At 42.6% G+C, this 24,687-nt stretch overlaps 1 protein-coding gene and 1 pseudogene across 2 annotated transcripts in view; both read left to right on the top strand.

Annotated features, from left to right (window-relative positions):
* The window catches only part of SYNPR (synaptoporin), a gene marked incomplete at both ends in the record, with an annotated part of 318,051 nt that overhangs the window by 57,494 nt on the left and 235,870 nt on the right, over positions 1–24,687 (top strand). The gene's annotated exons all lie outside the window — the stretch shown is intronic.
* Positions 18,770–21,114, top strand: LOC308427977 (non-structural maintenance of chromosomes element 1 homolog; annotated as a pseudogene). Its single transcript has 2 exons — positions 18,770–18,882; positions 20,529–21,114. The product of its transcript is annotated as a non-structural maintenance of chromosomes element 1 homolog (transcript).

A 24,687-nucleotide genomic window follows, 5' to 3' on the forward strand; every position in this document is an offset into this window, starting at 1 on the left:
ATTTTGTTCAGGAGCAGGTACTGAATGAACTGATAGATTAGAGATAGTGTCTGAGTGCCTTTTCATCCTTTTTTTGGATTGCATAAACACTCTTTTCTTTTCCTAAGTGAACTGTTGCCTCTTCCCCCATCCCTCCCCCTCCTCCCCCTTCTCCTCCTCCTCTTTCTCTTCTTTTAACAAGATTACTTTACTGGGTTTGAACTAGGGGAAGTGACATTATCTGTCTTTCCAGACGTCAAAGGGGGCTGCTCTAGCTCAGATCACGCAACCACCTTAAACAGAAATAAAAAAGTAAAATCAAAACCATTTAAGAATCAAAGTCACCACTTAAGTGTAACAAACATAACGTTCAGCTTGAGGAAGCACGCAGCTACTGGAGTGAGAGTTCATTCTGTGCAATCAGGACATGTGGACAAACCCGGGAGAGGGCCCAGGGACACTGCGTAGGGCTGCACCTAGTACTCCTGGCTCGGGTCCTCTCTCTTCAGCGTGTAGACCATGAAGCAAGAGTTGGGTTTCTTGGGAGCTAGTGGGTATCCGGTTGGTTCTCAAAGCCAAGAAGGCTGCAGGTGGGGCGGCTCTGTCCTCGCGGTTCTTGGGGAAGCAGATGAAAACTGGTCCGCTGGAGCTGCTCCTCTGTGAACTCCAGGAGAGCTGCCCCTGCTACCCTGAGGCAGAGGCCCAGCCAGGAGCCCGAGGTAGAGGCCACTACAGTTCCACACCTCCCTCCGGGTGACCTGCTTGCTCTGTGTAAGCGTAAACTAGATATTCATGACCCTGGTCTTGTCGGCTCCTCTGTCGCATTCATCCGCTTGTCACTTGTCGGAGTACAGAATCTGTGCAGACGGAGAAGCGGCATGGTGCGGCTTCTTTAACAGCTTCCGTTGTTTGCTTGGTAATTGGCGTTTTGGTCTCACTTTAAGCATTCCCAGCTTCTGACCAGTAGGTGGCGACAGAACAGCCACGTCCTCAGTTACCTAAGTGGCATTTACTGCGAATAACTTAATTTTCATGAAAAAAAAAACAACAAGAAACCAAAACAAAACACACTCTTGTTTTTATTTTGATTTCTTTTCCTTCACCTCAAAAAATCATAAGACAAAATGTTAAGAAGCTACATCAAGTTTGTGTGAGACAAGGTGTCACTGTCCAGCCTAGCTGGACTGGAGTTCACTCCCGCCTCCACCTCCAGGGCGCCAGGGTTAAAGCGGAGTGCCATCCTGCTCACCCCCGAATAAAGTGTATCCAAACACGTGGAAGCTAGCAGAAGCTTAACTATATCCCTAAACATTGTCATTTAGTTTCCAAAATGCAGGTGTTTCTGGACTTCTATACAGGCTGGTAAGAACTGTAAACGTTCCGTTCCTGGCTTTAGCATTGCAGCAACGGTGTTCTAGGAAGTCAATGTTAGGTGAAAATGTTCACCTTTGGAATTATACAGAGCACTTCCGAATGTGGAGGGGAAGGGAGTTTGCAGGCTAATCCTCAGGATGCACACTCCGCAGTGATTGACATCTATGGAGAGGGGGGCATTTCCTCCTCTCCAGAGCGCATGTGTGCTCCCAGAGATGCCGACGGGACTACAGTTCTGAATGCACGTTCACTGCATGTGCTAGGGCTGGGGGAGGGGTCAAAATGGCGATCCCTGGGATCAAGGAGAGAGAAAGAGAGAAAGAAAAGCTGGTCGCGGAAGCAAACTCTGTAGGGGCGGGGGGGTATGCGCGCGCGCGCGCGCGCGCGCGCGTGTGTGTGTGTGTGTGTGTGTGTGTGTGTGTGTGTGTGTGTGCATGTGAATTCATGTGTCTGTGTGTGTGTGTGGGGTGTCTGTCTGTTTCTTTCTCCTTCTCTCGGTGTGTGTGTGTGTGTGTGTGTGTGTGGTGTAAGTGCCTGCGTCTGTCTGAGTGGTATGCTTGTTTGTGTCTGTGTAGTATGTGTGTTTATGTGTGTGTTGGGTGAGGTGAGAAGAGCAATGTTGTAGCATTACATAAAACATTCAGAAGGAACTATCAAAAGAGTCAAATGCCTGTGGGGCCAGCCCAGCACAAAGCCTGCCTGAAGCAGGGTGGCTTTTGGGGAATGGAGTGTGCCAGGTGAAAAAAGGGACATTTACACTCAAATAGTGAGCACACAGCAGGAAGTGTGCATGCATGAACCCGGAAGACATGCCGAGTGTGGGGCCACCACCATTCAGTGACCACTTGACCTCTGATTCGGGTACTTTCTTTGTGATCGCTTCAAGTCTCTCTCTTGTTTCTAAACACGAGGAACCTGGTGCCTTTCATTTAGTTCGTATCCCGTTCCCCTGGCTCTGTGTGTCGTCCAGAAGTTGTGCTTTCTGCCTGCCTGCTGGTTTTCTTTCTTCTGCCTTTCTCCACTTAATCCTGTTTGTTTCTTCAGTTATTCTAAAGTAAGCAGCTGTTTCTGATTTTTGTTGTTTTATGAGAAAAGAACAAAAAGCCAGGGCATCTCTTTGTTGTGGGTCTCACTCCTTTCATCTGCTTTCTTCATCTGATTCCAGAGGACAGGACATTTATAGGCACGTGCCTAATGGGTTTGACAGTTTGAGTTCAAGTTGCAATACTATACATAGACAGTAGAGGGCAGGAGCACATTTCAAATAAAGCATGTGGGTGCTCGCAGGCGCCCTCTTAGCTTGCCTGTTGCCTAGGAGTTGAGAGATTGGTGTTTCTTCACTGCTTCATGAAAGTTTTGGCCAGATTTCTTTAGGTAGGGAAGTTTAAAGTTGAAACAATGGCCCCTTTAACTATTTCTGGCAATAGGAATCAAATTTAGGGATACCAGGCAATGCCACTTGAATGAGAGGACAGATTTTGGAAGGTAAGTATGGGCTTTAGAGTCCCTGAGCTCACAGTTTTCTGAATAGTAGATATGGGATTCAGATATGGGATTAGGTCTGGGGTATGGGATAGGAAATACGGAATTCACAGTTTTCTGAGTAGTGGATATGGTGTTCAGAGAGTATCTAAAACCATTGGCCCATTTATTCAACACTATTTGTTAAGAGTCTGCTTTGGCAATAAAACTCTAGGGGCTGGGAAAGAGAAGTAGCAATCCAGACCCACCTTCACTGTCATGATTGTGTTCTATGCAGAAGAACAATGAAGCAAGCAGTTAGCCAGATTCATGCGTGGTGACCTGAGCAAACGGGGTGCTGGGACCACACTGTGGGTGATGAACAGGCTCTGAGGTATAGAGTTCTCTGAAGGGGAGGACTCTGTGAGAAGTTGTAGTGAGAGGCAGCAAGTCCAAAGGTCCTGGGGTAGAAAGAGAAGGAGACTGGCAAGCCTGCAGTGTGGTGAGTATAAGATCAGAGACTGTGCAGTGAGCCCAGAGATGACCAGCACCTGACTTTACAGGCAACAGGCTTTGTCGGGGACGTATCATTTCCTTTACCTATGCAACTGTGCCATTTTATGTGTAAGAGTTGGCATTTTATGTTGGCCACCCCTCTCAAGTTATCCCTAAAAGGACATTGAAGAGTCTCTTGAGCAGTTTGCCCCAGAGGCAGGTTGTATCAGGAAATCTGAGGAGCAGGCAGGGCTTCCTGTCTGGTTTGCAGGGTGAGGTCCATGTCTGTCTGCTGAGAAAGCACAACTCTCTCTGTTGGGACTACAGGCCAACTGAAGCCAGAGGGAAGTCGTTGCTAGGCAACTGGAAGCAAATGGGACAATGGGGAATCTTGGGAGCCAGACACAAACTTTTTCAGGCACCCAGGTTTGCAGGCATACGAGAGACCCTCTCCATTCTTTACACATAATTTTAGTCATAATTGGCAAATTATAATCCCATGTATTTGGCTTGGACGATCTCTCCAAGGCATTCTCCACTGACTACAGTCCAAGCTCTCTGCTTATCTATGCAGACAGTTTATTCACTTATGAGCACTCCTGGATAGTAACTCAGCATCTGCCAAGTCCAGGGCAGCATGCCAGTTCCTGCAGTACAGGGGAGAACAACATTGTCTCTTTATTAGCCTATACCTCCCTTTCTCTGAAGTTTTTGTGTCAGTGACTGACATTTTATTAAGCACCTAATATATACAAGATGAACTAGAGAGCTGAAAACTATTCTTTGTGTCTAGGAAGTGCTAATCTGCTAGAAAATTTTGTGGAGAGTGTCATGGTGCGTGCCTCTAATTCCAGCACTCCAGAGACAGAGGCAGGTAGATCTCTGTGAATTCAAGAGCCAGGACAACCAGGGATGAATAAAGACACCCTATCTTGAAAAACCAAAAGCAAATGTGCACACACACACACACACACACACACACACACAAACACACACACACACAAACACACACACACACAAACACACACACACACAAACACACACACACACAAACATACACACACAGGGGTGGGAAGAGGGAGAAGAAGAGGGAGGGGGAGAGAGAGAATAAGAGGGAGAGAGGGAGAGGATGTTCTGACACTTAAAGGAGTAAAAGATGCTAACAGCCTTAGCGACTGAGACCAGAAAAGTGATGAGACATTAGTAACATTCTCTTACAGCGACCAAGACCTAGTGAGACTGTCTATTATAAAGATGCCCTCGGCCACCTCTTAAGTTGGAAATCCTGGTTTTTCCCATTAAGCTACTATGTGACCAGTCAGACCTTTTCGATGAATTACAAAGGCTTTGTCCACATAGACTAGAGTGGACATTTGGATATTTGCCTGTGTCTGGACAACAATTATGGACAGCTCCACTGGATGATCCAGGTCTCAGCACGTATGTTCTCCATGACTCACTGATGAAGCCAGCCCTCCTCACCCAACCTCTACTTTCTAAAGTTGCATTTATACTACAAACTATCGCCACAGTCAGCTATGTGAATGAGGCAAGCTGTCTAATACAGAGATGGTGGTGGTCTGGGATTTAGTGCACAGGAGTCTCTCAGCATGAAGATATTTCTATTAGTCTATTTCCTGGCTGTGAGAAAATTCTCAGCAAAACAACTCAGGAGAACATGGTTCTCCTGCAATGCTTCTAGAGCTCATGGCTTTAGAAGTTTGGGTCTTGGTAGAAAGGGTATAGGGGGTCTGACCAGCTAACCTCTGGGGACCAGGAAACAGAGAGGGAGGGAGTATGGAAGAAGGGGGAAAGGGGAGGGAGAGGGAGAGGGAAAAAGGAAGGGAGGGAGGGAGGGAGGGAGAGAGAGAGGGAGAGAGAGAGAGAATTTTCAGTAATAGGGTTGACATCTGTCCTCTTTCTTTGGGACAGTTCCATCCACATTTGGTGCAGATATTTCTCCAGTTCTCTCTATAATATTCAGCACAGAAAGACCCATGTGTGCTTTGTGCTCTCTGGGTACCTCTTGGTTTTATCAGCTAGACAGCTAAGATTAGCCACTGCAGCATCTAATGCTTTGTAACTTGAACACATTGCTATAAATCTCTTACATTGTCTGTCATTCATACTAGTCAGGCTGGCTGGGGCTTTAAACGAAAAAAAATGTAGCCTTCTTATGGGGCTTATACCATACCCAATATAAGAGCAGATTCTAAACTTGGGTATTCTAGACCACAGCTTACATTTAATTATTTATTAAATGAAAAATGCATCTGTTTTGCTACAAATCTGTAAGCAGCTTTAGAAATGAGGAGAAACCAATGCCTGCAGTAGAGTAAGAAATCAGCAGGGCTCGCAACAGGACCAAGGGGAAAGCTGACATCACTGGGTAGACAATCAGCGAGTCACTTCCAACATGTGTCAGGCCACAACCATGAAGATCAAGGGGAGGCATTTAGTTAAGCTTTTGGGTTCTCTAAAAATTGGGAGTAGGGGAAGTGGCAGCGTGGCTGTGGGGGCAGGGCATTGGGATGAGGTTATGTGAAAAGTGTTCAGAATTGGGCTCCTGTGAAAGCAGCAGTGCTCTCCCAATGGTAACCATCAGTGTCTCACACTGTGGGGCCTGCTGAGGCTGCAATCCTGCCCTACACCCTCGGCAGCTACAGTTGGCTTCATTGACTGCAGCACACCCAGAGCCTGTGTTATAGTTCTGTCCCTCCTTGTGCCTCAGGCGCTGTGCTGTGGTGGTGCTCTATCCCTACCTGAGGCCCACAATCACTTCAACCTCTGGTGTTGTCCAGGCAAACTCACAGGAATGCCTGTGTCCCTGATGGTCTTGCTTGGCTTCTGCTGAGAGTACTCAGCATCCCAACACTGCCTTCTATGATGCAAATTTTTTTTTAGCCACAGGCCTTAGGTGTCTTTTACATCTGGGAGACCCCAGTTTCTTTGGTAACTACAGCTTCCAGATAGCTAGTTCATTCATTTCCCATTGAAGATTCCCATCTCAAAACCCATAGCCCCTTTTTGTCCATCTTCTAGGAACTGGAGACCTGCTCACTACCAGAGAGCTTCTCACTCTTAGAGGAGCAAAGTCTTGTGTCAGTGAAGGTCAGGGAGACACTTAAGAGTCAAAACTGTCTTTAAGTCTTGAGTTGGCACATATCTCATGAGTACTCTTTAAGTGCCAGACTCTTGGGCCTGGCCTTCGAGGTACAGAAGCCCTGCTTCAGCCTAGAGGCAAGCTCGGTGAGCATCAGTGGAAGATATGGCAGTGCTTAACACTTCTGTGAGCTTAGACAAGATTCAGCTTACTGGCACCCTGACATGACAGTTCATCTTGTCACTGACTCACCTCACGGGAGGAGTTATACTTAACCTCAAACTTATAACAAAAGATTTCCCAGAGGTAGGGAGCATTTTTTTTTCAGATGGGGCAAGAAGAATTAACAGGTGGAGTCATAATGTCTGTCTGGGTGGTGTCATATACTTGTAATATCAGCACTGGGAGGGTGGAGTCAGGGGGATTCCTGGGGCTGCTGGCCGGCTGGCCTAGCCTAATCAGTAAGTCCTAGGGCCATGTCAAAAAATAAATAAAATATCCTGAAAAGGCTACACCCAATGTTGTCTTCTGGAACACAAACACACAGACATGTAGACATACACACACAAAGACAGACACACACACACCCTGCACACACACACACACACACACACACACACACACACACACACACACAAAAGCAAACAAATAAGAAATATAAAAAAGAATAATATTTTTTTCTCTCCTTGCCAGCCAACTGCTCTGTCAGGAGATGTCAACCAAGAGCCGGGTGGCATGCACACTGTGCCATGTGTGAACGTCCCTGTGCTCTTTTAGCAATGTAAAGCAGACAGCTGCCGTGCCATGCCTCCTGAAATTTCAGGATGGCAGCTTAGAGCTCTCCTGCAGAGATGCCCTTTTCTCTTTGAAGTCTTTGCTCCTCGCCAGCCGCTCCTCGCCATGGTGCGGTCACTCTGAACACCCATGGCTCCAGCCTTTGAAGCCATGTTGCTGAGGGTGCAGCAGAGAGCTCAGTTCATTCATGTTTGGACTGTGGGTCAAGGATTCTTACTCAGGCCTGGCCTCTGCTCCCACCTCTGCTCTTTCTTACCTTGGAAGTCATATCCCTCAGTAGTGCCTTGCTTTTATGAAACAGAACTTACTTTGGTCGATAAAGGGTGTATGAGATGATCCAAGTGTATAGATTCAGCAACAGTGCAAAGAAGCGGCTGAGTCAGAGAGACATCTCCAGTGACCTGGAGTGGCAAGAAGTAGCCACTGTCTGTACTCAGTCAAATATATACCAGAGCCCATACGTGGATGCATGTGGTCTCTCCAACTAAATGGACAGTTGACACTTCATGATTCATATTCACAAAATAAAATTATCTAGCATCCCCCTAAACATCACTGTGTCTTTTTTATAATGTGCTCTTTATCCCCAAATGTTATCATCAACACATATATCAGTACCACTGCTGTCCTCGGAAACCCACATCTAGTCCATCAGAAAACCCTTTCCCCATTTACTTCAGCCTGCATCCTGATTCTGTGTATTTTCCAACTCCAGTGTGGATGGTGATGCCTTCCTGTCCTAAGGGAGCCATTAAAGTGACACTTAGGTCTCAGTTTCAAGTCTTACCTTCAACATAGCACTGTTACACATGAGGCAACCAGAAAATTATTTGTAAAAAACAACAACAACAAAAAACCACAACTGAAACCTACCTATTCTTGAACCCATTAATGATTTTCTGTTACACGAAATATAAAATCCAACAGCCTTGATTGGATATGTTCCTACATGTACAGAGAGGAGTCTTCTGCCTGGGGCATGTGCATTAACCACTTAATTTCCTTCAACAAAGCTTATCCATGTCTCGGGACCCTGACTCCCTTTGATCTAGAACACCGTTCACCTGATAATTCACATGACTCTCAATAATCAATGACCACATAATCAGCTTCTCAAGAGACCTTATACTCATTGTATTTCTTCCCTTATCCTTTGTGTCTCTAACACTTCACTGACATCTTGGACCAGGTGTGGCTTGACTGTTTACCTGTGGAATATAAATCCCATAAAGGCAGGCAGAATATTGTTGGCACATAATAAACACCGAGTAAATACTGAAACAAACCAGTGATTAGTATAGGGGACCGACTCAAATTTATACAGCACCAATTTTCTATTTCATCTCAGAGATTTTCCTGTATCTATATGTTATTTGATGCCCATGCAAATGAGGTTACATTCTGAGAGTGTGGGAAATGAGGCTTTGTGATTTTCAGGAGAAACCTGGGGTGACCTAACCAGAAGAAAAAAGAAAATGTGCCAGTCACAACAGTAAGTGTTGTTTTGTGTGATTGCAAATGAGATTGGTGTGAGGATGTGTGCAGTGCTGTTTGACTCCTGCTATACCGGATACAGAGAGGGGCACCAACGGGAGAGGGGCAGGAATCCTGCCTTGTAGGGTATACAAAATGGAACTATGGATTCAAGAAGCAGGGGTGACTCCCTTGCAAAGGTATGTCTCCCTCTATACATATACACCAGAAGAAATGCAGACATCATCATATTGTTTTGAGAATAAGCTGGTAGCTTTATGGGGCAGCGTAAGAAATATGGATATAATTAGACTATTTCTAATGATTGCTTTGGCGATGATTAGACATTACTAGCTCTTGACAACAACAACTCTTAAAGGGGGTGAAGAGGAAACACCCACTTGCCTATCCCCTTGTCTCTTGACAGTGGGTCCTCCTTGAGGTTCAGTTCCCTCCTCTTTCCCATGCGAACGCAGGCAGAGATGTGTCAGGTGAGATCACATGCCCGAGGGAGTGCGTAGAGAGCATTTTGATGTGACACATACATCAAAAGCATAAAAAGGAAACCAGCTCTGTCACCAGACTCCCTGGGCCTTCCTGACCCAATCAAGACCTAAATGTTCTTTGTTTCACATTAACCAAGTGATCACTGAATAGATGTCGCCAGCTTAGATAGCACGTGCTCCCCTATGAAGAGAACAGTGGCTTCTTCATTCTAGCATTTTGTGTGGATTCATTAAAAAAAAAATATGAAGCTACCATATTGCCAATCTTGATGCCTACATATAATATAGCCAAACCTTGTAGAAAATCATAATGAACCAATAAACTTGCATTTATGTTAGTTAAGCACTGTGCAGTCTGGTGACAGTAGTGCTGAGTAACCAAACAACAAGCACTCTAGAATCACACTGTGACATGTGCTGCAGGGACTAGTACTGAACAAGAGTTCAGCCTAGCTTTGTGAAGGGAAGGGGGGAATCAAGGAGAGCTTCCATGAGGAGTTGACATTTATGTAAAGACCCAGTGAGCAGAGATGCTGCATAGATGTCAACATAATTATCCAACTCTCGGAAATCTATTAGTTCCAGTTCCTAGACTCTGAAATTATTCTGCACATCTTATGTCCCTTACTAGGAAAACATAATAAGGAACATTTTTGCGAGGGCCAAAGGGCATTATCTGAATGATTGCCAAGAAAGGCGGCACCAACACAAGAGCTCATTTAAGGGTTTCAATGAGTAGTAACCACAGCCCGAGACAGTCTGTGCTCTTATGCAACTATCTTCACGTATAATTATTTGTTGTTTTTTATACCATTCCAAGTAGTGGTCTTGGGTACCCAATTATTGGAAGCCAGGACGGTTCCTTATAATCACACTGTCATATTTGTTACATAATCCTTCACCGTTTAAATCATAACTTTGCACCACATCTCTGATTCTGTAGCAAGGATGAGCACTTTAGTGTTTAGGGGCTCTCTCCTAGGGATAACTTGTGAGCTAAAGGTAGTCTTGTCCATTTGGCTGTACTTCACAGTTTCACACTCCTCCTCCTTTAAGTGCTAAAGAAGACTGAAGATGAACAAGTCTTGTAAGCCTTGGACGTGAAGACTGGGTTGCTCTGTGTGTGAAGGATCATCCTAAGGGCCACCCCTTCTGGGTAGCTGAGCAACGAACTAAACTCAGTTGTTTGTTTATGTAGGGAGGGTGATTTGTATTCAGGGATTGGCAAGAGGAAGATGGAGATGTTAGTTGTTGCTTTCAGACAGGCGAGTGTTTTCAATAATGCATCCAGTCTACACTGTACCCATAAATATCACCTTCCACACTGATAAAGCAGAATTGTATGTACTTGCTTGGTCATTGTAGGTTTCATTTGAGGTGAGCTGTTCTATCAACATTGACAGCTTGTTTAGCAAGACATTCAATCAAGGCATTCAAACCAATAGTTCTCAATCTGGGGGTTGTGAACCCCGCGTGTGTCATATATCAGATGTTTACATTATGATCCATAACGGTAACAAAACTACAGCTATGAAAGGGCAATGAGATGATTTTATGGTTGGGGTCACCAAAACCCAGGGAACTGTATCATACGGTTGCAGCATTAGTAGGGTTGAGAAACAATGCTCTAGGTACTTAGAATCTGGACGTGAACAAAGTCTTTGCTTTTGCTCCAAGTCCAGACTAGGAGGCAACAGTGAACATGTCCTAAGGTTCAGGTAATTCTATTTGCTGCTACACAGACCCTTTATCCTCTTCTGCACGAGTTCATAAACTTCATCAATTGAGAAAGTTATTCATTATAATAAAGAGGATTCTCAAGGACAAAAGAAAACGTTATCACTTGAAACAGAGCACATTCCTGAAAATTCAGGATGCTTCTTCTGGAGAGATGAGCTCACAGCATCAAAGGCGGCTGTGGCCAGAGCTTTCTAACTCTAACCTATTCTTCCCCCATTTATTCTATCAAAGGGCAGAAGCAGTGGCCTAGAAGTCCAACACAGATCGCTGCTAAGAATATAGAGGTGCCATAAAGGCAAGAGGGAAAAGACGTGAAGGATCCCACAGGCCCTGCCTTGGAAACATTGCCCTACTGTGTGCAGCAATCAGATGGCACCTCAGCTGGATGATTTTACAAAGGAGAGCTGAGGAAGAAGTGAAGAGCAGGACATGGCACAACCTGCAGGGGGAGCTTAGTGCACTCTGACAGGGCCCAGTCCAGAGCCTGTCCATCTGCCAGAGTCTATGACCACATAAAGACCAAGGTGCATTATGAATGCTGGTTTTACAGCCTCAAGAAAAATGTAGACTTAAATAGAAAGACTAGGAAGTACATCCTGATATAATTCAAATTTTGGAAAAAAAAGTTTCTCAAGCAATTGGGTTCAGTTGTTAGTTAAAAGTCATTTATTATTTGTTTAGACATAAGTTAGAAGAGGCCAGAGTCTGTGGGCCCATTAACTGGTTTCTGGGTAAAAATCAAACCTACTTGATTGGTTTTTGGCCTTGGTCTTGACACAGTGCTGACAATGACTTGGCTTTGGAGCTACCCCACTGTGGATCTGAGTCACTTGGGAAGCATTGGAAGCTAGAGCTAGTTAGGTTCACCACTGAAGGCAGTGATTTGGTAGGCATGAGAAAAAACCCAGGCAGTCAGTACTAAGGCAATTACCCCTCCCCACAAACTCCATAAATTATATTAGGTTTGAGATAAAATGAATTTGTCAGATGGTTGAAATAATGAGGATCTTGTGTGTTTAATTACACACACACACACACACACACACACACACACACACCCTATAGAAAAATGGTTGGTGAGGTAGCTCAGCAGTTAAGAACACTGGCTCCTCTTCCAGAGATCCTGAATTCAGTTCCCAGCAACCACATGGTGGCTTGTGAGCTATAAAGGGATTTGATGCCCTCTTCTGGCATGGATGTGTACATGCAGTCAGAGTACTCCTCCATTTAAAGACATAAATAAATAAAAAAAAATTTTAAAAATTGAAGGTTTAAAAAGGTTAAAAGCCAAGTGACAAGAATTGCTTTGATGACCCTGGTAGAAATCTGTACAAATATATAAAGTGGGGTGGTCCTTACTTAAGGAATCACAGGAAATAAACCAAAGGCTTCCCGACTGCACAGGCCTGGCTACCAACACAGATAATATGATTTGGAGCACAGTGGGCAAGTGCTCATCTGCATCATTGATGATTTCCATACAAATCATGGAAGAACAAGAGTAAACATTTGGAATAACACACAAGACCATGCAAGATCAGTGGAACACAGTGCCACAGATCCCTGTCTGTTTCTGGGGTACTGGGGGAGAAGAGAAGGGAGTCCAGACTCCCATACTTGAGGTAAGTTGTAGTTCTAGCTGCTTTCCTATGATCTGTTTCATATTTAGTTTCCTGGAGAGGCTCACTGGAGAAATTTCACCTTAAATTCAGTGAACTATAATTGAACATGGCAAAATAAAGCCAAAGAGTTGCCTACTGAAAGTCAGCCTTTAAAATTTGTTGTCAAAAATACGACCAGGATTTTTATCTTCAAAAAGATATTGCAAAGGGAAAGGAACATATTCACAATTACTTTTACTAGTTTGTGTAAAACTATTACCCAGGCCAAAGTAGGGCTGTGTTGTGTGTCTTCAAAAGGTGCACACAAGCACAAACACACACACACACACACACACACACACACACACACACAGGAATATATAAGACTATAAATTTAAGGAAGATAAGGAAGTAAATGAGTGTGCATATTATATGTATAAAGTCAAGTAGACAAAGACATTCTTTATTGCATTTCTGATTCAGCTGGAAAGCAATCCCAACTGTTTTATCCTTGGTACAGTTTCAGTGGGATGAGCCAGTTAATAAAGACTCATCTCAAACTCTCACTGTCTCATGTCCTTGAGGTAAGCGTATGACTGGTGAGACACTTTTGAAGCTCTGCCTCCTGTTTCCTTTGCTGAGGCAGTGACTCTTTGCTAGTTTATGTAATGCTGAGCACTCTTTGCTGCTCAACTCACAAATATTTGCATTTACTAATCATATCGGTAGAAGATTTAAAAGACTGTGCCATGCCAAACTCATTTGATTTTCTGCAAAAGAAGCAGAATGTTAATGATCTTTACTTCTGGGATTCATTAGCTGAAATATAATTGCTGGTTACATGCTCTGACTTGCACATTCCAAGTCAAATCTAAATCTTTTCAAGGAGTTCATACAAAACTGAAGGATTGTTAGCTCTCCCTACAGGTTGTTTCAGACTCATATTCTCCAGGAGAAAAGAAAGGAAAATGACATTAGACAAGTTCAGAGGCTTCGCATCAATGTTAATTGTAGAGCTAGAAATGAATAACCTCACTATTCAATCAAGTTTGGTTTGATGGGTAATGCAGTCAGCTTGTCAAGATTCACAATCACTATGGAGACTAACCTCTGGTACTTCTGCAAGGAGGTTTCTGAATTAGTTTATTTTAAATGGGAAGATCTGACCTAACTGGGGCACCTTTTTTATGGGCTGAGGCCCCAGACTGAATAGAAAGAAAAAGGGAACTAAGCATGTGCATTCGTTCAGCTCTGTTTCTCACTGAGAGGCAGTGTGATTCAGCTGCCTCAGACTCCTGCAGCCATGCCCTCTCATTCAGGATGGACTGCACCCCCACGCTAAAATAAACCTATCTTCTTCCCATTGTTTTGTTGGATACTTACCCACTGCAGTAACTACAGTCACTAATCCATGGTGTATAAACGGAAGGAGAATGGCCATTCTTGAACTTCTCAATCACACTATATGTGAAGACAAGGGATGTTACTAGGCAACTTACACATTGCTATTCATTGAGCAAGGTTTTTCTGCATGGGCCTGCTACTATGAGAAAAATCAAAGCAAATCTAAGACAGAATCCCTTCTTATTGGGCAGCTGCTCGGGAAGCACGTGATCGAGGCACTTGTGGGATCCTGTGGAAGTGTTGCAGTGTAGCAGTCACCTTTCCTGAGAACTCCTTTGGTGTCTCAGTGGTGAAATCTGCTTGTGCATGTGCCATCCCCTTCACTCCTTACAACACCTTATTGTGAAAATAAAATCAAAAACACGAAGCCACACAGAACTTAAGGAACGTGTCCTGGGCTGTGGAGATGGCTCTGGGGGGAGAGAGAATTCTTGCCAAGCAAGCATGAGGACCTTTAGTTGGGATATTGGAGACCCACATAAAATGCAGATGGTGTTGGAGTGCTCTTATAACCTTAGTGATGGGGGAAGAGACAAGAGGTTCCCCCAAAGCTCACTGGCCAGCAAGTGCTAATCCATCTCAGTAAAGAGATGCTGTCTTAAAATATTAAAGCAGAAAAGAAGAGACTTGTCCCGAGGGTCATATATAGTAAGCATTGAGGATGAAAGTTAAATGAGCAACTGCGTGGCAGGCTTTGCACAGTAGACATCATGCCATGAACCTGTCCTAGTAGAACCTGTCCAAGTTGTGATTGATAATGAAATGTGGGAATTACACAAAAATTAGTAATAATGAAATATTACAGATGATGTGATGTCCAAAAACTGACTCAAAAACAACTACAACATGAATCCATGGTATTTCTCCATGCTCCCCATGCAGGATTGTGTGTTTTCTCTGCAGTCATGGATCTGAACACACAGTTGTGTACTTTGCACAATAAATCCTGCTGGAAGCAAGACAGCCCAGACTCCAGACTATTGCACATCACAAACTTCAGTGTTTTCACGAATATACAAAATGTCCACCTTTCACAGAAAAAAATCATGGTATAATTGTAGAAAATGGAGAATGTTAATACTCTTTATATCCATTCCTCAGTATATAAATACAAAATCAGTTTAGATTATACCAGGTTAGAATGCTTAACTTTTAAAATTATGGTTTGAAGAGTGAGTTCCAGGACAGCCAGGGCCTACATGGAGAAATCCTGTCTTGAAAAAAATTTAAAATATATATATTATTTGATATGCTACCTTGAATTTCTTTCAAAATATCAATAAATTTTAGCTTTGGAATCTCCAACAGTTTCTGAATTGTCCTGTAGCACACCTCTACATTTTATAGTGTGCATTGGTTCAAAACTGTCTTTGGATCATTGTCAGTCACACAATCCAACTCTGCCAAACCTTGAAGATGCTTTGCATCCTGTGGTATCACTTATGCATTTAAGACTTCATTATTTATTTAAAGACAGACATATTCATGTCATTAGCATGCAAACTTGCTTTCTGTGCCAATGATAAATTTATCTGTGTACAAGACAATTATCCTAAAATGAATTTGTTTATGATTTATTATTAGTAAACATTTAAATATAGACCTATTTTCTGTATATATTTACCCAAGGTTACTTTAACATTTATTTAGTAGAGTGGGGTTGTGAGTGGAAAATGAGTCTAAGATTTGGGCCATATGGTAGCCAGAGGCTAACACTGTAGTGATAACCTGGAGCAATTGAGTGGTATGGGTGTAATAAGAGAGGTTAGAGGGGTGGCTTAGCCTGTTGGCTGAAAAATTTGATGTAATGGAAAACAAAATGTTGGATTTTTTACTGCATGATATTCTCAAAAGGATGGGATGAGCAATGAATTTATAGAGCCCAGAGCCTGCTGTGAGAATACATCAAAGAGAGAACTGGGTTATACCAGGAAGGGATACAAGGTTAAGGCATGCCTGCTTGATTCAGGAGTATCTTCCCAGCAGGGGTGCATTAGATCCCTGCAGAGCATGTTAATGAATGGACTGAGATAATGATATCCTGTGAGCAGAGCAAGCAGGGCACTGGGGCAGAGAAACTTCCTTGCAAACTTTCAGTGGAAGAAATAAGGAATGGGATTTTCCTACGTGCCAATGGGTTAGCCAGCTTTCTGTTGTCATGAAAACTCCTGAGACAATCAAATTAAATAAGTAAAGTTTATTACTTATTATTTATAAATAAATAATAAGTAAAGTTTATATTGGCTCCCAGTATCCATGATTTGAGTTAGACATGTGGTGAGGCCAACACTGCTTTGGGGCAGAGATAATCCTGCAGGCACTACTGGCCTTTCTCTGCCTAGCTCTTTACCCATTTGATAGAAATTTATTTCTTTAAAAGGCTAAATCTAATTAAACACACACACACACACACACACACACACACACACACACACTATCCTTACCCATTCATACCTTCAGGAACACTTAACTACTCTTATTTATTTAAGCTTTTGAAGCAGAGCTGGGGGTTACTGAAGACATTTTAACATTGGCTTAAGAATAAAAGTTACAAAGAAGAGGAGAGGAAGAAAATGAGACACATACCTGTGGGTTGTCAAAGAAGTGTTGCATGTCATTGTCTTTATGATAATCATATATAGGATTTTGGTGGAGTTTAAAGTTGGTTTTTAGAGGGTGGATAAGGAATCTAACGAGTTTGCAAGGTGGGTCCTGTGGGATTCCTGACAGCAGTGCAATTATTGTTCTTAAGACTCTGGGATGCAGGAAAGTATGCTATTATTATGAAGTTTGAGGCCATTTGGGGGGAAAATACCACCAGACTTATTTCAGATTATAATTAGCCAAATTTATGAAAGCTGCTAGCAGGGTCACACTCTCTAACCCAAATCTGAGATTTGTCACCGGGAGGTGAGTAAAGGAGCTACAAGAGCTGTTCCATTCTTCCAAGACAGATAGATGGCCAAGGCAACCTTAAAATTGTCTTTAAATGTCTGCGTTAGCAGGTTACAGAAGCCAAAATCAGCAGTTAATCACAGCATAAGAAGCGATGGCCGTGGCTGTACATTTCTGGGTTGGGCTTAAGGAATTCATGTTGCTGGGAGCTTACCATCCAGGAACTTGAGTAAAAAATAAATAACTATTATGTACCAAGATGGATGTCTGGCACAGAAAAAAATTTTCTTTAGCCATCACAGTATCTTTACTGCAAAGGTCATAGTTTTGTTTGAGATTTTTTTTCCTTAAAACTTTATTTTAAAAAGAGAGATACATGTTAAACAATGTTTAGGGAATGAGGTTTATTGTTAACTTGACCTACAGTATTTATGAATGAAATGTTGCCATCCTTTTTAAAAAAGAAAAATAAACTAGTTATGCATGTGGTCTACAATATAAGCTGGACTGTGACCCTCCCAAACTCTCACACCAACAGGCCTGAGAATATGCAAGTCACTGAGTATGCATGTAGGATCTATGCAGAAGTTGCTGAGCTAAAGTGAAGTCCTTATAGTGGGGACTCACTTCAGCATGACTGGCATCTTCATTAGAAGAAAGACATTGAGGTGTCTTCAGGAAGGTAACTGGGGAAGGAGGCAGCAGAGGACATTGATTCATGAGCTGAAGAAGAGAAGGAGACTTGAGAAAGACTATGCCTCCAGCACTGAGAAACCGTGGATTGCTGTCCTAAAAGCCACTGGAAACATGCTATCTTGTTATGGCAACCCTACTCTCCTAGTGTTATCTACAAGCTGCATTTTGTTAGGTATGGAAATGAGAGCATATGTGGTTGAACTTGGGTCCTCTCCAGACTTGCATGACTAGTGGTTTTACCTGCTGCATCATTTCAATGGCTTCCAAACTTAATCTGAAATGTAAAACCCAATATTCAAGCTCTCTATGGTGTAATGTTCATTTTGCTACCTTTTTGTTAACATTAAATGCCAAAATTTGACAATTTAAGGTGAAGGGATAACCTTCCATGTTGCTATTTTCATCAGATGTAGTTGAAACTGGAATATGGTCTTGCTGTTTTTCAGCTCATAATCCTTTTGCTATAGCCTTCTGAGGATGGGATCACAATCACACCAACACAACTTATAGTCACTTTTGTAGAACCATTTATCTTTGGTTCTTGTCTGTTTATCAATATACAAAATTCTAAGTTTTATGTGAGCCAAGAAAGACAGTAATGAGTTTTCTCTTTTTTCCCCTGAAACTCAAAGCTTCAGAAAACCAAAACTCCTTCCTTCCTTCCTTCCTCTTTCTTATTCCAGTACCATTTTTGAGAATTCGATTTGATATTTTGACTTAGCTCATTTGACTCTTAGAACAAAATTGGAAAACTCTCTATGCATATCTGCACCTGAGGATTACTTGTGGTTTTTCTGGGTTTTGAAAGTCAATGATATCAGCAAATGGCAAAAAAAAAAAAAATGAAGAAAACATGGAGTAAGTGATAAGTATGTAGTTGCCACACGGACTGTGTATTAATCCCCATGTCCCTGATGGCTCTCCAGTGGCAGCCAGTTCTCTATCCTGGGGGGAAAAAATCTAGCTCAAGTTAAGTACAATGGTGTTTTAAAACCCTTTTCATGACTTCATTTAGAAAATCTGACCTTTGAGAGCGTTCCTAGATGGTCGACTCTGCCTAGGGTTGGGGATTTCTTTAATTGTTTGATCATCCATTAGTTGGATTTTAAAATACATATCGACAAGCTGTCCAACAAAAGCTCTGATGGATGTGCACTTTGCTTCAGTAACTCAGCTCTTTAGTAGTCTGAAGACTGGGACTGTCTACTGGAATTTAGCTGGGGCAGTTGTACATAGTGGTGTTGGAAATGGTCAGCCAGCACGTGATCGTCTGTCTAGGACGTATGGGAATCTCTGAAAATTCTTATGTTGGGAAAAACTTCAAACTAGACTTTGGAGTACTTGGTGTATTACAAAGTGAGTGAGTCCTCCTACCCAGAAACTTTGAGGCTGTTCAGAAATGGCTCAGGTCCATTAGGAGATTGACAGGGGACACTTTATACTATCAGATTGAATTGAGACCTTGTAACAATTCAGAATGTTAAAATACTAATATATAAGCACCAAGTACTCAAAAGCTCAGTCTAGATGTTGAATTAGAATTTAAATAAACACATTTAGAGTGGGTGATCAAAGTGTTTTTATACTGAATGCTGAAGTCCATCATGGTTTCTAGTTAAGCCTCTGGGCATGCAGGTGAGGATGGTCTAGATTAGATTGAGATGGCAGAACTCGATCTAACTGTGGAAAGCAACATTCCATGGATTGGGATCTGGAACTTAATAGAAAGAGAAAGCTAGCTGTGTTAGGTTTACTGTTGCTGCAATGAAACACCATAACCAAAAGCAAACTGTTGAGGAACAGGTTTATTTGGCTTTGCACTTTTACACTGTAGATCATCACTGAAGGAAGCCAGGTCAGCAATTCAGTCATTGCAGGAGCCTGCAATGCATAGAACGTGAAGGGGTTGTTGCTTACTGGCTTACTCTTCCTGATTTGCTCAGTCTGATTTCTTATAGAATCTTGGACCACCAGCTGAGGGATAGCACCATGAGCTATGGGCTATGCCCTTTCCTATTAATCACTAATTAAATAAATGTCCTACAACGTATCTTATGGGAGCAGTTTCTCAATTGAGGTTGCATACTTTCAGATTACTCTAGCTTGTTTCAAGTTGTGTCCACTTGACATAAAACCATCCAGGACACCAGCTAATGCCAATGGTCATTTTTCTCTTCTTCCTAATTGTTAACAATGTGACCAGCTGCCCCCTGCTCCTTTTCTCATTTCTTGCATATGGTGATGAGCTGAACCTTCAAACCCTGAGCCAAAAATAAACAAAACGTCTCCTCCTTAAATTTTTTTAAGTCAAATACTTTGTTCTATCAGTGATAAGAGTAGTTAACGTAGTGATGTCATTCAATCTTATTTTAAAATATGCTGTTTGAATGCTAACATGTTCAGAATTCTCACTGGTCCTGGCTTGCTCTTCAAAGTTTTCCACTGAGTGTGTATCAACCTGACAGGCTTGCCCAGTGCCTTAAATTACCTGGGAACAAAAACTTCATGAAGACCCCATGCTTTCTGCCTTCAGTGTTGATTCTGTGACACCCCCCTACTAGTAAACAATATTTAAAGCCTCCTAGGAGTCAATCTAGCATCTCTTCCTGTTTCCCTTTCTAATTCATCAGAAAGAGCCACCATTTAGATGGTTGGAGGCAGCTCAAGTACATCCTTTTCTGTCCACTTTGGACTCCAGTATAGGCATTGCCATACCTCCAAGAGAGTTCCCAGTCTTTTGATTCAGCCCTGCTTATCTGACCCCTCTCAAACCCATTCTCTACTCAACTCCAAGTCATCTCATCGTGGTATTAATGAGACCATGGCACACCTGGGAAAGACTTCCTTTTACAAATGGAGTACAATGCATTAATTGTTGTTGTCTACACCATCATCTAACATGATATGCCTAATTGACTATCTTCTTACATAACTAGACCTGCCTCAGCACCAGACACTTGTCCACCACCTTTGCTTTCATATTGCATTTAGAAGGAACTGAGTCAGTGTGCTGGAGGAGTGGGAGGTCAGGCGCCTGCAGAACCATTGCTATAAAGTCCATGACTGAAATGCTACTATCGATAAGCTGGAGGACTTCATCAACAATATCAACAGTGTACTGGAGTCTCTGTATATTGAGATCAAAAGAGGCATCACAGAGGATGATGGGAGACCTATTTATGCACTGGTGAATCTTGCTACAACTTCAGTTTCCAAAATGGCCACAGATTTTGCAGAGAATGAGCTGGATCTCCTTAGAAAGGCTTTGGCACTGATTGTTGACTCAGAAACTGGCTTTGCTTCTTCTACAAACATTTTGAACCTAGTTGACCAACTCAAAGGCAGAAAGATGAGGAAGAAGGAAGCGGAGCAGGTGCTGCAGAAGTTTGTGCAGAGCAAATGGCTAAATGAGAAGGAGGGGTAGTTCACCTTGCATGGTCGGGCTATCTTGGAGATGGAGCAGTTCATCCGAGAGAGCTACCCAGATGCTGCGAAGATATGCAACATCTGCCAAGGCCTCCTCATCCAAGGTCAAAGCTGTGAGACATGTGGAATTAGAATGCATTTGCCTTGTGTAGCCAAGTACTTCTAGTCCACCTCAGAGCCACACTGCGCCCACTGTAATGACTACTGGCCGCATGACATACCAGAGAAGGAGAGGGATGCTGGCATCTCCAAGTGGAGCAGAAAGTCCTTACAGACCTGGCAGCACTAGCTGTGTCCTGTGTCTCAGGACCCTCACAGCCCATTTAGAACTGTGTCTCCCTTGTTGATACTTACTGTTAACACGTTTTTAATAAATGTTTCCTGATGGCAAAAAAAAAAAAAAAAAACCGTAGAAGGAACTGAGTATCTCAGTAGGGCCTTTGTACATTCTGAACTTCAGTCCTGTTGCTGCTTGGGCCATCTCATCCTCTGTCTTCTGGCAATTAGATTATTCTCTTCAAAATCTTTAGCCCCTTCCCCCTCACCAGAATCATCCTTACCCCTCACCAGAATCCTCTTCAGAACAGTCATCTAAAAACCCAGGTGTATCGATTTCTGTCCTTTCTCCTTTGTTGATTAATGGCCCTAGCTACTATTTTTAAATGTCCCTTGCTTTGTTTGATTATGCATATTAACTCTGTAGTGTGGGCTGTAAAGAAAATATTTTAGTTAAGATTTTCTGTAGAGTATAAAACATCCCGTAGGTAGTATATGTTTAAATAGTCACTTCAATAGTGTCTTCTTTATTGAGATGCTTGCGGCAAAGCCATACCTTATACCAATTGCCCTTGTTAACCGTTAGCTTTTTAGTACCTATTTACAAAGAACAGCTAACTTAACTACAGATACATTGAAGAGAAAGGTTCATTCTTAAGCTTTCAGCAAAAAGATTAAAATAAGACCTACTACTAAAATAATATTTCAAGAGTTTTACACATGAATAGAAAACTATATTTGCAAATGTTCACATCTCCCTCTTCTCTTTCAACTCTTCCAGTGCCACTAATCACCCTCAAATCTAAGATCTCCTCTATAATTATTGTTGTCTTACACACACACACACACACACACACACACACACACACACACACAACCTATTGAGTTGCTTATATGTATATGAATGTTGGGCTGACCACATGAGAGGAAAAATCCACCAGAGGGCTCATTCATGGAGAAAATTGACTTTCTTTATCTCAGCAGCCATTTATTGCCTGCAGCCCTTGATCTCGGGGTGGGGCCTTGCAAGGATTCCTTCCTTCATGCTGGTCTGTCAACAGACATAGACCATTATGCAAGTGTCATTTAGGCAACAATATCATTGATATTTCTTGTGATATCTAGAAGACAGTATCCTAGTTCTCCGAATCTTACCATTTTTCTGTCACTTTCCTGTGATATTCCCCAAGCCTTGGGTAGAAGGGTTGAGTTGTAGATGTACCAACAAGGGCTGGCTACCCTTGGTCATTTGGTCTCTGCATTTTGACCAGTTATCTGTCTTTGTAATAGTCATTACCTGCTGCAAAAAAGAATCCTCTTTTATGATGGGAAAGGTCAGTTAGGTTTTCGCTTTTGTTTGTTTGGTTGGTTGGTTTTGTTTTGCCAATTTGACACAAGCTAAGGTCATCTGAGAAGAGGGAACCTCAACTGAGAAAATTTCTCCACCAAGTTTGCCTGTAGGCAAGCTGCTGGGGTGTATTCTTGATTAATGAGTGATCTGGAAAGGTCCAGCCCACTATGAGTGGTCTCACCCATGGGCAGGTGGTCCTGGATTGTATAAGAAAGTAGGCTGAGCAAGCTATGGGGAGTAAGCCAGTAATCAGAAGCCTCCATAGTTTCTGCTCCTAAATCCCTGCTCTGCTTGAGTCTCTTTCTTGACTTCCCTCAATGTGGGTCTCTGATTGAGACATCTAAGCCAAACAAACCCTTTTCTTCCTGAGTTGCTTTTGGTCATTGTCTTAATAACATCAGTAGAAAGCAAATAGGACAAGGGGGGAGAGCACATATATCTCTTGACATAAAAGTAATTATTTTGAATACAGTTAGAAATTATACAGATTTCTCTTCTGGGGTCTATAGCCTATCCAACTGTTGCTCCACACTATTTGGTGGGAAGCATAATAAGAATTTGATGATTGATCAATCAGAGTAAGGAAGTCACCAAATCTGAATGAGGAGCCAAGGAGTTTTATTAGGATTACCAACAGGAATATGGGTGAGCAGTTACTTATTCTAGCAGAAATGACTTGAAAACTACAGAATCACCCCAGCCAAAGCTACAGCTCACAGAAGCTAGAACTTAGTTCTACTGCACAACATGCAGGCAGCTCAACAATTTACAGAGTGCCCATTCTAAGTGGTCCATCTGGTTGAAGTCTCTTCCAGTCAGTTCAGTTGGTTGCTGCTTCTTCTAGCAGCTTTGCTTGGCTGAAAGCATAGCTTACCACGCCTTGCTACTTCCTTCCCAGGGAGTAGAGAGCCAAATAAATCTGGCCAGTTTCAGGGACTTTTCTGAGGCTATACTGTTGTTTATGCCAGAAGCGTAAGGAAGTTTCCTGCAAGATGGAATGGTTCACCTCTCTTTCACATTCTATATCTTAAGGAACGCCCCCATTAGCTATGAAGTTTTATTCTTGGAAGAAATTGATAGATAACACTTGCCATGAATAACTGGCTATGTTTATAGTCTCGGGCACAAATTCCCTCCTATTGAATGTCCCATAAGTTCAATTAGAATGCCAGTAGTTACACCCAAGATTTTAAGTGCCACTATTACATCATTGGCAGTAGTCAGTCTGGCCACTGTCACGCTCCACGCTTTCCTCTCTTGGCAGCTTGCATGACATCTGCTTCCATGGGAGCTAGTGCTCAGGAAGGATCTTCCAGGGCAATTGCAACTTGATTTCATCAAGTCCTGTATCAAAAGTGAGTGGTATCCTCAGCAACAGGGCCTTGCCAACAAGGTTTTAGAGGCAGCCAAGGGCAGTGGCGACAGCTCATGTTGGTTTTAAAGTCTCCTGGACTTCCCAACTAATGACTAGAAAGGAGACAAATGCCACACACCCTGTCTTATTTGTGGATCTGTGCTCCAAATTATTGGATTGGCACATGTGTCCTAAATAGCAAGAAAAGCAGCAAAGGGGAAAAGGTGTGTGTGTGTTTGTGTGTGTGTGTTCGCACGTGTGCTCGAGTGTGTATGTTTTCACACATATGTGCTCATATAGGCTCATATAGTCTTTTACACACACAAATAAGTAAGCAATTTAATCTGAAGAGACGGGGTCTGGGGAAGTAGTTCAGAATTTAAGAGTACTGAGTTCTCTTGGAGATAACCAGGATTTGGTTCAAAACACCCACATGGAAGATCACAACCCTTGTTACCTCTAGTTGCAGGGGATCCAACATCCCTTCTAGCGTCCGTGAGCATTGTTTGCATTTGGTACACTTAAATACATACAGAGAGAACACTCAAGTATGTAAAATAAAAATAAATAAAATCAGAGAGCAGGGAGAGGGAGAGAGAGAGAGATCTTGAAAGTGAAACTGAATACTATTTTTTTATACAAGTTAATGTCTCTTCATGTGATGATTTGCTGACACTTTGTGCCAAACTATGAAACATTCCATCAGGCAAATCTCAAGTATTCTTCTGGTTATAACACCAAACAGCTACTACATGCTA

Source organism: Micromys minutus, assembly GCF_963924665.1.
Source record: "Micromys minutus genome assembly, chromosome: 12".
NCBI lineage: Eukaryota > Metazoa > Chordata > Mammalia > Rodentia > Muridae > Micromys > Micromys minutus.